Genomic DNA, 13,001 nt, shown 5'->3' on the forward strand with positions numbered 1-13,001 from the left:
AATTAAAATTGTTTTAAAAAGCCACAAGTTAGCCGCATGTGCACTTAAACTGAAGTTATCTCTTCAGTGTTTCACTGATTTCCGTATGCCATGTAATTAATCTTTAGTGATTAAATGTACATAAAATCATCGGAGATGCAAGGTAATTTGTGCAGACATGGAACAATGGAGAGCTTTTACTAGGACTTTGCAGGATTGTTTTATCTGCTGAAATTTAATTCAAAAGCCTACAGATGTTAATTGTTTGAAGGAATTAAATTTATAAAAATTTGCCCCTCTCCCCCACTCTTCTAAACAAAGTGAAATAAAGTCAACAGTATTGTGGAGAAAAATGTTTGTGGCAATTTAAATTTAAAAATTTGATGACTCTATCTGCAGAGCTACATTCACTCTATTACTCTGCCTTATTTTCTTCCAGAAGGAGACATAGAGCCATGTGGAACAGCTTTCAAAAGGTGTCCCCAAATACTGTTGTCTGACTTTTCATGCATGCGCTCAGCCCAAAAGTATGGAGTTGGTTGCCGCTCTCCATACAGCCCAGATGTTATTTTGCAGTTCTTTCTTTCTCTTTGAATCACTTGTGATTGTGCCCACTAAAGGAAAAACTTGGGAGAACCCAGGTGGTCTTTTCCCCCAGGGGCCTCATCCATCTCATCTCAGGGGGCTGGTGAACTGTTGTGAGGCATTAACAACATTATGTTACACGTGGCAAAGCTAGGCCTTGAACTGGGGATCTTAAGGTAAAGGTTCAGTCACAGGTTGACGGGCTCTTGAGTTACCTCTTTGAGCGTTATCTGATTCACTTACAGAAAAAAAGCAGATAGGGGATTCTCTTCCCTAAAGTTCTAAGTAATGTCAGAGGTTGTGTAAGGAGCAGTGCTTATTCATGCTTATGCATGCTGTTCATAGATTTTTTAGAACTGAGGAGGTCGTTGGATCGCATCTTTTCTAGCCTATTCATTTTGCGGAAGCATTTTTTCACTTTTCACCTGGAGTTTTCTTGTCCAGGAGACACAAGTTAAGACAATTATCCATATTTATTAATGCCTACAGTTCATTCACTACTTAACTTGAATTTTATGAACTGAACTGTCTTGCTAAAAGAAAATAGAAGAATAAACTTCCCACCAATCCTCTTGTCCGATTTTTAGAGCTTCTATGCTAAAACTCCTATTGATGTTTAAAAATAATTAATAGAAAAATTGTAGAAAAATCTTGGTGTTTTTTTTAACTTAGTAGCTAGTGTGATCTTGAACAAGTTGCTTAACCTGTTAAGGTTTAGCCTCTTTATCTGTAGGATGAGTGGGATATTTCTCTACCTCTAATAGCAGATAGTCCTGAGTAGAGTATGTGGTAAATAGGAAGCACTCAACAGATTTTTATTACTATTATAGTCTTTTTTATTCATTTCAGGGTGCACTTGAGACAACCATGTCAATGATATTATTGGTGCCAATTCCATTTCTTTGATATAAGATAGCATCAGTTTTTTGCATATACATCATCTTCTGCCTTACACAGCAATCTTTTTTGCTGTTAATATGGAACAAAATATTTCTTTTCAAAGCCTATGAATTTGAGGAAGTTGGAAGCATGGTGTTAGGAAGGTTATGGGCATGAGTTCTGGTGGTTTTATTTGCGGATGTAGAAGCTTGCAAATTTCCCTGGGGACTTGGCCTTTTTTCTGTAGTTTCATGTCATCGACTGAGCTCAACAAGTGTCAGAATGAATTCAAATGGCAGAATTGATTGTTGAAAATGATTTAAACCTCCTGTTTTTCCTAGGTTGCTGGCTTTGTTCAGATTTTGTCCTGTCCTCTCAAACTGGCATAAAATAGCTTTCATCTTCCAGGCACTAAGTTAAAGATGCTGATATTGAAAGATATAGTTATATATCATGCAAGTTCTACTTTCTTGTGTTAATCCCTATGTTCTAAAACTCCTATGTATTCACTTGGGTAAAATATATTTCTAAGTTTATATTCCACACAGAGCTATAAATGATTCAGGTAGAAGACCCTAGAAAGTATAAATGTGTTTGTGTATGAGTTTGTGAGTATGTGTGTGTATGTGGAAATGAGACAGAGAGAGAGAAAGAGAGAGAGAGAGAGAGAGAATGGTGTGCATCTGTGTATGTGTATGTGTATTTATGGTGAAACAGTTAACCTACCTGGCTAGGTGGGTACTAACCAGAAAGAGTTTCAGAACATTGGTTGAGGTAGGTTTTGATCTCTAAGATAATCACAGAAAATATAGGGAAAATATAGGTCTATAGAGGATGGGCAATAGTTACTTAGAATGCCTTTATGCCTTTCTACTTAAAATTCAACTTCTACAGCTTGCATTTCCTTACAGTGTGGATTTGATTAATTGGAATAGAAACCAAGGCTAGACTGTTGTAGACAATCTGCTAAACTGATAGGTATTATTAGAATAGGTATGAATGAAAGGATCAGAATATTGTTTTACAACCCTACCCATCTTCTCCTGGTTGGACCATCCATGCTTTACCTGTCTTGATCCAGGCATGGGTCATTTTTCCCAGTAACTTCCTAAATGGTTTCCTGATTTCCATTCAGTTACTTCTCACCACCGTCTTTGGAGTTATCTTCCCCAAACCTAAATGAGACTGTACTACTTTTCTGATGAAAGGTGTTGTTTAAAACAAGTATTTTAGGGGTGCCTGGGGGCTCAGTTGGTTAAGTGTCCAACTCTTGATTTCAGCTCAGGTCATGATCTCATAGCTCATGAGTTCGAGTCCTATATCAGGCTCTGCACTGACAGTGCTTGGGATTCTTTCTACCTTCCTCTCTCTCTGTTCCTCCCCCCTTGTCCTCGCTCGCTCTCTCTCAAAATAAATAAATAAACTTAAAAAATTAAAAATATCAAAAAATACATTACTGTGGCCTATTAAGGACACAGGGATCTGTGTCAGACCCTTCTTTTCCACCTCTTTGCCAGACGTTTACCAAATCTCCCATACTCCATCACACCAGATCTCTCTTTGGTTCCCAGAAGACTGGCTTTTTCATGCCTTTACTCTAAGGTGCCTTTCTTTTTTCCCATCTTTGCAACTTATGAAACTCTTCATCTTTTGAGACCCAATTCAAATGTCAAATCCCTATACTCCTGGGCACATTTAGCTCCTTGTGCTCCCACAGAACACAGTTCATACCTTCAGCTCTTGACAAGTCTGCTTACAATAATAGATGTATATGTTGTTTTTCCAAACAGATTGTGAAGGGCAGGTGCCTTCCTTGCTCAGCCTCTTAGACCTTCTGACCTCAGCGTCCACAACTTTCAAAGGGGGATAAAATACTTGCCTCACATGATCATTTCTGGGTGTGATTGAGAACATATAAGCCAAGTGCTTCGCTCAGCTCCTGGCACATTGTGAATGCTCACTCAGTGCTAACTGATATTATGGTCGTTGTCACGGCCAGGACTGTGAGTGCAGGTATTAGCTTGTATCCCCAGAGAACCGCCTAGTTTCCGTCACTCAAGAATTAGGAAGGAAGGAGGGAAGGAAGGAAGCATCCCTCAGCAGCATAGCAATCTGTTTGCTGCCTTAGCTGTATTATGTATTTGATCCTACCCACAACTCTGAGGGGTATTAGCATCTCCTGTTCCAGATGAAGAAACTGAGGCTCAGTGAGTTTAAATAACTTACTCAGCGTGACACAGCTAATACTGAAACTCTTTAGATCCCAGTTCTGAATGCTTCCTGCATCTACAACTTTGATGGATTAGTGGGGCTTCTGAGCAGAGCTTCTGAGTGGGGCTTGCCCTTGTGTGCCACTCAAATAATTTACATATTTCAGTAAATGGAATAATCTGGGTAACTGGGCTACCTAATGGAGCTGGGCAGTGAAAGGAAAGCAGTCTGCATGTAAACACAGGCAACGTTCGTGACAAATCCAATCACATTTGTTTTAACATGGATTTTGCTAGGGAAATGAAAAGTTAGCACATGTTTATTGAGTATCAAGTATGTACCAAGCATGGCTCTGGGACTTTAAACTACAGCACTGAACAGAACTGTTAGTTTCTTGTCGTTGAATGTTTTTTTGTTTGTTTGTTTGTTTGTTTGTTTCTGTTTTTGTTTTTGCACGGAAGCATTTAAGTAGGGATTGCTTTTGGAGATAGGGTACAGCGAAATTTTGGTGAAGATGTTATTGGCATCTTTGATGTTCTTATGACAGATGCCATGTTACGAATAATTCACTCTCTCCTGATTCCTTATTAGTAGCTACGTGGAACACTTTTATTCCTTTCATTTAACAGATGGTTATTTTTGGCACTTCTTTGGCACTATGCTACTGTGGCTGATGGCTGAGACCCAAGGTTATGTTCTTCATATCCATATGTGCCCTAAGAGCAAAAAATGAGACCAAGAGATCTTGTCCAGGGGCTAAGAGCACATTTCCTCTTTTTCAGTGAATATGAAAACAAATTGCTCTAAATCCTCAGTTATTGATGCTGTTTATAGTAATTTTTAAAAAGAAACTCTGGGTTATTTAATTACGATGAAGATTTTGCCCAATGAAATAATGTGAGTTCATTTTAAAAGAATTTGCCCTATATATGCCTTATGTCTTTACACCCTTAGGCCCAGTCCAGAAAACGTTAGGTCTGCCTGAGAATTTCTCATTAAGTTTAACATACTTGGATCTGATATGTCAAAACTCAATGGATAGGTTTATTAATAATCAGTTACATCAGCTTAGTATTATCTTAGGAAGTAAAAGGTCAGTAAGTAGTTGTTATCCTACCATTTTATCAGTGGACTCTTCTCCAAAGACTTCAAGTCATTATTCACTGCTTATAGAGTCACTTGAGATATAAAAAGTCTTTTTATAGTAATGAAAGAGCTCCCACAATTAGCCAGAAGGCAGCCATCTATCTTTTTAAATAGCTCAGCTTGGAGGAGAACAGGATTTCAGGTGATATTCAGTAGATGAATTGTTATGACAAGATAAAGTTGGTGATACCAATCTGTGTTTTTTGCTGTAGGGATATGTGTGTGTGTGTGTGTGTGCGCACACGCGCGCGCGCATGCGTGCACGCACACACACATGTCCACAAGAAAAAAAAAAGACATTCAGTGCAGAGTAGGAATTTTTTCTCTAAAGATATGCAAATACAGAAGCAAACTCTGAAGAAGCTGTGTCCAACAATTCCTTACAATTATTATTAACTCTAAGTGATTACAACACGAATCTGTTTTTAGCTAATAACTGATACAATAGGATTTTGAAACAGTTTATTTCAACATAATTTCAGGCTTACTGAAAAGTTGTAAGACTAGTACAAAGAATTCTCAAATACCATTCATCTAGATTCCCCAGATTTTAACATTACATTTGCTTTAGATTCATTCTCTACCTTCCCCCACCTCTCACCCTCTCTTTTTCATGAAGTGCTAAGGGTTAAGATCACCAGTAACAGACAAATCCATACCACTTGCCTCCTGATAGGATAGATGGAGAAAGATACAACACCACTTCTAGGCATTCTTGCCAAAAACACAAAACCTGTACCTAATCAAGGAAACACACTAGACAAAGACACACTGAGGGATATTCTGTGAAATAAAAATGCATATCAAATATATGAATACTTTAGATTTGCCATGTGATCTCAATAAAAGTTGTACTTTCTTTCTCCCTTAAAAATGCGACTTTTGCTAAATCCGAGAAACTGGTAATTGTATTTTTGATGCAACTAATTTTGCTAGTGAACTTAATTTGCAAAGATGGTAAGTTTCAACTTTTACCATACGTTTTTGTTATTGTTTGAATCAGAGAAGTTTATGTCTCGTTCTATCAGGCAGGGCCCCAGAAGGAAACGGAAGTCACAAAGGATTTAATTGAAGCGAATTTAATGATGGAGCAACTTATAGGGGGTGTGAGCAGAGTTAAAAAGAACATAGGAAATCGCAATATAAAGAAGTCCTTACTGCCCATACCCTTGAAGAGGGACATTGAATGAGAGATATGAACAGAACCTAGCAAGATCTGGTGTCCTGAAAGCCAGGTGGAGAGGGAGCTAGATAAAGACATATCGTACTAGCTCTCTTACCATTAACTGAACCAAACAAAATACATAAAGCAGGGAGCACAGTGACGCAGTATACAGTGGTCAGTGTCCCAGAGCACCGAGCTGGGTAGACTAGACTGTACATCTGATGGACAAACTAAGAACCACCAGCTCATGTGCCAAAAAACAGATACCTCCATTTCTTTCATTAACATAATTGAAATAAATCCATTTATATGAAGGTAAAAAAAAAACTATGTTGCATATATTTCAATTTATTTCCCTCAGTAAGAATCAAAACATACCATGACCTGTTCTTTAATAACAGGGATAATTTATATAAATAATCACTTCCAAATGGGAAAGCTTAGAAGAGAAGAATGTGGCAGTGGGAATCAGGAAAGAAACAGAAAATACAGAGGAAGGGCTACAAAAAATAAAACAAAAGCTAATCAAGGGAAAAAGCAATTAGGAAAGATGCATCCCCAAGATTGCCTATAACCAAAATGATCAATTTGTTCAAAAATAGTTCTGATAAATTCACAAAGAATGGGTCTACAATATCTTGATAAGAAAGGTTGAAGATGAATCATGCTTGCATTTGGGAATACCTCACTATCAAAGTGTGCGGTGAAAGGGATCAGGAAGTAGCACACTGTCCTACAGTAGTGACCTCAGTGTCACAATCAATTAGTTAAATGTAACAATAGGCTTTCGAAATACCTCCTTGGGTTACCGGGGGGTCTGCAATTCATTACTATTATATGTATGAGCCTTTTTAACATATTCAGTTTTTTAGGTTGTGAATGTATATCATGTCACGCAAAGGTTATTAAGGACAAATCCCACAACGTCACAAATTACGTAGGTTAGGCAGTAGTCTTTACTGGTAAAACATACAAGTCAGGAGTGAGTAGCACGGGGAGTCGTGCAGGGGCCACAAACTGATGGACATGCATTGTTTCTGTAGTCCAGTGAAGGGATCCCCACCCACTGTTGCTCTCTTCTTTCGGAAACATTATCAGTAAGGAAACAGACTACAAGAATTTCAGAATATCCGGGTTAGAAGTTAGTGATTTCCATTTGGCTGGGAAAGCCAGTTGCCTTGCGCAGGGGGACTTTGGGGCTCAAAGCTGTAGCACCCCCACACACCAGGAAAATGAAGCTACCAGTCCCTCATAGTCCAAGCTTGCCAGAAGGAACCCCAGGATCACTTTTGGGTAAGTCTGCCTATTATATCAATGTGATCGTTACATATTCGCGTCTAAACATCCAGTAATCATGCTTTCAAAGCAGATCACTGCAGATCACACAGACTTTTGGCTTAATGCAATTTAACATTTCTTGTATTCTTCTAAAATTACATCATTTTCACAAACCCACCAGTCATTATTTTGTTCATTGATAACAGTAAAGCAGGTCAAAATTAATTTTGTCAATCTTTCACTAGGGTTTCTTCATATAATTTTGCACAATTCTTATTCTGTGTGTTCTTTTTACTATAAATATTTTTTCTCCTGTGCTATGCTTAATTGATATGACAGATGTCTACATAGAAGCAAACATACCAAAGTTGAGAAAAAAATTATATGCTTAAATTCCCTAAAATGAATTTAAAGATTATATATGACAAGTGTTTTAATGACAATAGGGTTTGGATTATTTTACATTTCTTCCATACCAAACATTTTAGCACCAATTTAAATATAATTTCCTCCTTTTATAAAATGTTACCAGACCATGTTTTTACAACACCTCCATAACTATCAGAGAAGTTGATCCGCGTTCACATAGAGCCTTTCATCAAAATTAATTCCATATTTACTTGTGAAGGGGGAGATCTTATAAACTGGCATGCCCAACTAGAATTATACTACTTGGCTCTGAGGATCTATATGTAAACCATAGTAGATGATAGCACTGTATTATATAATTGAAATTTGCTAAGAGAGTAGAACTTAAATGTTCTCACCAAAAAAATTAATTAATCAATATGTGAAATGATGGATGTGTTAAGTAACTAGATGGTTGGAATCCTTTAATGGTATATACATATACCAAATCAACACAGTGTACACATTAAACGTCTTACCATTTTCCATGTCATCTATACCTCAGTAAAGTGAAATGAATGAATGAATGAATGAATGAATAAAAATTTTGTAAACATAAAAACTAATATTCAAGTTGAAGATTGGTCGATGTCACTTGCACGTAATCTACAGTATTCTATGCTTCTTCTCTTGAGTTTTCTTATATGTATTCTCCTATGAAAGGCACAGATGCATAAAAGGCCTTATTTTTCATAAGAGGAAACAGAGGTTTGGAAACCCTCATCATTCCCAAACAGCTGACTCTGGAAATGGCAACTCACCAGGGTGACTTGGTTATTCACGCACTTGTTTGCACTTCAAAAGGAAAAAAAGAAAAGCCTGTTTGTTTTCTGATACTCAAGAAAATTTTGCATGTGGCTGGATTTGGAGGAATAATCAAAGTAGCACAGCTCATATCCAAGCTGAGGCCACCAGTCACTCTGGGGAGGTTGCTGACAAGTGGCCCAGATTTTGCAGTTTATCCAAAAGGGTAGATTGTTCGTTAAACAGAAGCCTCATCAAACATTGCCGTGATATGGTTTACATATGAAAAGCTATATTCTTTACTTAACATTCACAAGTTGCTTATGGATTAATTAGCCCATCTGCCACAACAAATGTATTCACACTTCTTTTGCATTGGTTGCTGAAAAGTGACCGCCTTTCTCCTATCCACTTATCCCTATCAGTATAATGGAAAATAACTTTTTAGAAACAAGACACTTAATTTTTCAACTTATAAGTTCAGGGGTAAGAGAAAAACCTTCCCAGAAGATTGTTTCCCACGATTGGTTTTTCTTTTAGTCACCAAGTATTCGTTTATTTGTTGGTTCATCTGACTGTCTTACAACTGCTCCAAGTTTGATATGATTAAGACTGCTCCTGGGGCACCTGGGTGGCTTAGTCAGTTGAGTGTCCGACTTTGGCTCAGGTCATGATCTCATAGCTCGTGAGTTCGAGCCCCGCGTCAGGCTCTGTGCTGACAGCTCGGAGCTTGGAGCCTGGAGCCTGGTTCAGATCCTCTCTCTCTGCCCCTCCCCCGCTCATGCTCTGTCTGTCTCTCTCTCTCTCAAAAATAAATAAACATTAAAAAAAAAGAATTTTTTTAAATAAAAAAAAAAGACTGCTCCTTCCATGTGCTTCCAGTCCCAAATTTACAAGGACAACCACATGTCTCTATTGTAGAACTTCTTCAATTGGCATCTTCTCCTTTCTTATGCTGTGGCCGGTTCTGATCACCTCTCTAGATGCACAGTGTGCTGGTTTCTTCTCTATCTCAAATCAGGTGGCTTAATCATCATTTGAGAGTCCATTTGTCCCACTCTGGCACCTATAGCCCTTTGTCAAATAGCAATCACACAAGTCTTTTCAGTTATACTCCAATTGCTATACTCTCGTTGTTCAGTAGTGGTAGAACCAAATCTGTTTTGGCCTCAATTATCAAAATGCCAGATGTGATAGTAATAGAGGGAATTATCTCGTAGACTTCTCATGTTTATTATGACTCTAACCTCTCACCTGTGCCATTCAACAACGACTTCACAAAAAAGTCTCTTTCTCAATGCCATGTTTCAATCAAATCTCCAGCCTTTTTGAAACCCTTGTGGATGTAAACTTCAAACTCAAACCCCATGACAGATGGGTGTTTCTCTCCTAATTTTCAAATTACCTTTCTTCTCTTCCCATCAGTTTTGCTCCCGACCCTTTTTATCTAGTTTTTTTGTCCTGAAAATCAACTTCTCTCTTACTCTCCTAGGATTTTTGTTTCCCTCCATTTATTTAGCATCTCGAACATTTTGGCTACTTATATAAATGGGACACTGTTAACAGAGGGCTTCTCCATCTCCTGTCTCATTTTCACAAAACAAATAAAAATTGTATGTTGTTTGTACCAAAGCAAGGTTGAGACAAGAAAGAAAGAAGGGGGAGGGGGAGAGGAAGCACAGGAAGGAGAGAGGTAGAGAAAATGATAGAAATGAAATAGAATGATAAGGATGTGGCACCATGAAATATCAGATACCTTGCTGTTGGTTTAGGATCTAGCCACTTGGGAAAAATGAAGTATGGCTACTGATTTATTTGTTAATTGACTACAAAATTTTTTCTACAGTATTAAAACCTTAGGTATTCTTCCATGTTCTTCTTCCCCGGTGTAATTGATGATAACTGAGCAAAGCAACTGCCAGAAAATCCCAATTAAGCTATTCTTTTTTGTTGTTGTGAAAGGCATAATTTATAAAATGGTGACCTTTTGGTAGGCTAACAGTATGTTGATGAACTTCAAGTGAAGTGAAAAAAAAGTGTTTTGTTATCATCAGTGCTTACATTTTCTAAGAGATCACGTGAGACAGAGCCTTTAAAGGTCATAGACTTCTTTACTTCGAGAGATATTAAATAGCTTATGAAAATAGAGGTCAGCTGCATGATAACTGGAAGAAAAGAGCATTCCCAATGGGGAAGTAAGATATTTGAGATTATATTGACTGTCCTTTTTGAAGATTGTATTTGATTGTCCTTAAAGCAAAAAATGAAATTTGCATATAAATGCTATAATTGTAAATGAATGAATGTACAGGTCTTAAAATCAATAGCTATTGATCTTGCTGTAAGAACGCTAATATGGTCTGCATATACTAAGTGTTATAATAAGAACTAATTATTTCACAGTCTAAAATAGTCTTTAGTAATTTTTATGTTTCTGCTTAAATTGTTATACTTTTCTGGATTTTGCAAAAAATAATCATGAATCAGTAAGGAGCCCACTTTTTAAAATTATTCTTGCTTCGAAAATCACTAAAACAAGAAACAACAGAATACCAAGACTTGATTATAGGCAACGTGCTGAGACACCTTGAGGAAGAAATAGAATAATGGCATTAGTCTGTCCACTACTTAATGACACACAATTTATGTGTTAGAAGGATTTAATGTGTGACTGGAAGACACCCTGGCCACAAATTATTTTTCCCTTTACCCTCAGATACTGCTTGAAGTCCTTCAAAAAGGGCACTGTCTTCTTTCATTCTACCACTGTTGGAGGTCACTTTAAATGAAAAGCTTTAACATATTGACATGTTCCAGTAGGTTTTAAGTAGTCGATAATAGATTATGACCAAGAATTCTTTTCAGAGTAGGAAGGGTGTAAGACTTTCCCAAAATGGATATTCACTGATCTGAAGGGACACCATAAAGTGGGAAGCCTGGAGACAAATGGCAATTTCTCCCTACCACATAGATCCTGGTAGAACTATCTTTCCTACCATTGGATCATCTTCTACAACCCTGAAACTTATAAATACTGACCACAGTATGAAACATAAAGATGATACCAGCCAACATGAGAGGCTAGATTTTAGGCTGTGTTTTTCCATTCTTGGACTTCACTTATCATCTGTTGATGACACATCCTCAGGGGAGACAGTGGTGGGCCTAGCCCAAAGTGTCATTGTCCAGTAGTTCAAAGAATGAACGCCTGTGTCCATACCTGTCCCTTCTTCACATATTCCCATATGCTCAAAGTCATCCAGACATCCCAAGGTTGTACCAATAAAAATTTAGTAGTCACGTTCGAGTTTAGTCCTTGGAGAAAAGAATCAGAGTGAGAATTTACAGAATAGAGAGTGTGGGCACACTGGTAGGTAACCATTCACATCTTTTACTGAAGTTTCTTACTAGTGATCCAAGAACTGTACTGGGACATATTTTGCTGGTGAGGAAACTTAATTGCTCAATTTTTGAAGGCACATTAACTCTTTCAGGGTCCATTGAGTAAATTAGCTCCTCCAGGTCATTAAGCCTGTCTCTACATGACGATTTCTACCTGGCATTGTATCATTTACCCCCAAACACCCCATACTTGCTCTGAGCGCATACATATTCTTTGTCTACTCAGGGAGAGAGAATGTGCTCATTTGGATGTTAGCAACTGTTCTAATACTGCAACTCAGCAACTCCCTTTGCTTCTTTTTAAGGCACCCAGGGATCTCTAAGGATTTGCTGGTGCATAGTAGTTATCAGAGCCTCCCCACCAGGCGGGTGGCTTAGTTGTCTAGAAATGGTATAATTTCAGGGGTTTTAAGCACAGTATTGTGCCCCCAAGTGTCTCTTCCTATCTGCAAAAGCCAACATTATTGATTCATTTAGGGTGGGAATTGTGCTGTAGTCCTTGATGCTGTAGTCCTTTATTAAAACACAACTTCCACTAAGGGACTCTGCTCTCAGGACCCATTTTAGAGAAATAAATTGACAGCTATTTGAGAGCAATCTGTACTGCCATTGGAGAGGATGTTTAGAAGAGTGTGTGACTGGAATGCCACAAAGGCTAGGGAACGGCATTGGCTCTTGATGATTAGGCGTGGGAGAGTCTCACAAAAACAATGATTTTTCTCTTCCACATGCCAGCGGTTGGCCCTGCTGAGAAGCACTGGTGGAGGGCAAAGGTAAATGTTCCCTATTTCTCTGTTCTGTCCAGGGCTACCTTGGAGAGTCATAAATGGGTATAAATAAACACAGGTGAGGATCCAACTGCACATAGTATACTCAGACATGTTTTAGAGCAGTGTTCCTTTCAAGTGCATCTAAATCAGCTGGGATTTGTTAATATGCCAATTCTGATTCAGCGGGTCTGGGATAGGGCCAGGGATTCTGCATTTCTAATAATCTCTTATGCGATGCTTAGCTGTGGGTCCACAGACCACACAGAATAGCAACGATTTAAGATAAAACGTACATGACAATGACATGGTCTTGGGTTCAAAAGTGATGAAAATGAAAGAAATTTGACAACACCCAAAAAATTGGATTTCAGGCCAGTAAGACTTGGATTAAATATTGAAAATCCCACCAAAAGATTGATAGAACATTAAAAAAA

General features: G+C 38.0%; 1 protein-coding gene across 2 annotated transcripts in view; it reads left to right on the forward strand.

The window, feature by feature from the left end:
* Positions 1-13,001, forward strand: part of PDZRN4 (PDZ domain containing ring finger 4) — a 364,458-nt gene that overhangs the window by 280,049 nt on the left and 71,408 nt on the right. The gene's annotated exons all lie outside the window — the stretch shown is intronic.

This window comes from Acinonyx jubatus, chromosome B4 (assembly GCF_027475565.1).
Source record: "Acinonyx jubatus isolate Ajub_Pintada_27869175 chromosome B4, VMU_Ajub_asm_v1.0, whole genome shotgun sequence".
Taxonomy (NCBI): domain Eukaryota; kingdom Metazoa; phylum Chordata; class Mammalia; order Carnivora; family Felidae; genus Acinonyx; species Acinonyx jubatus.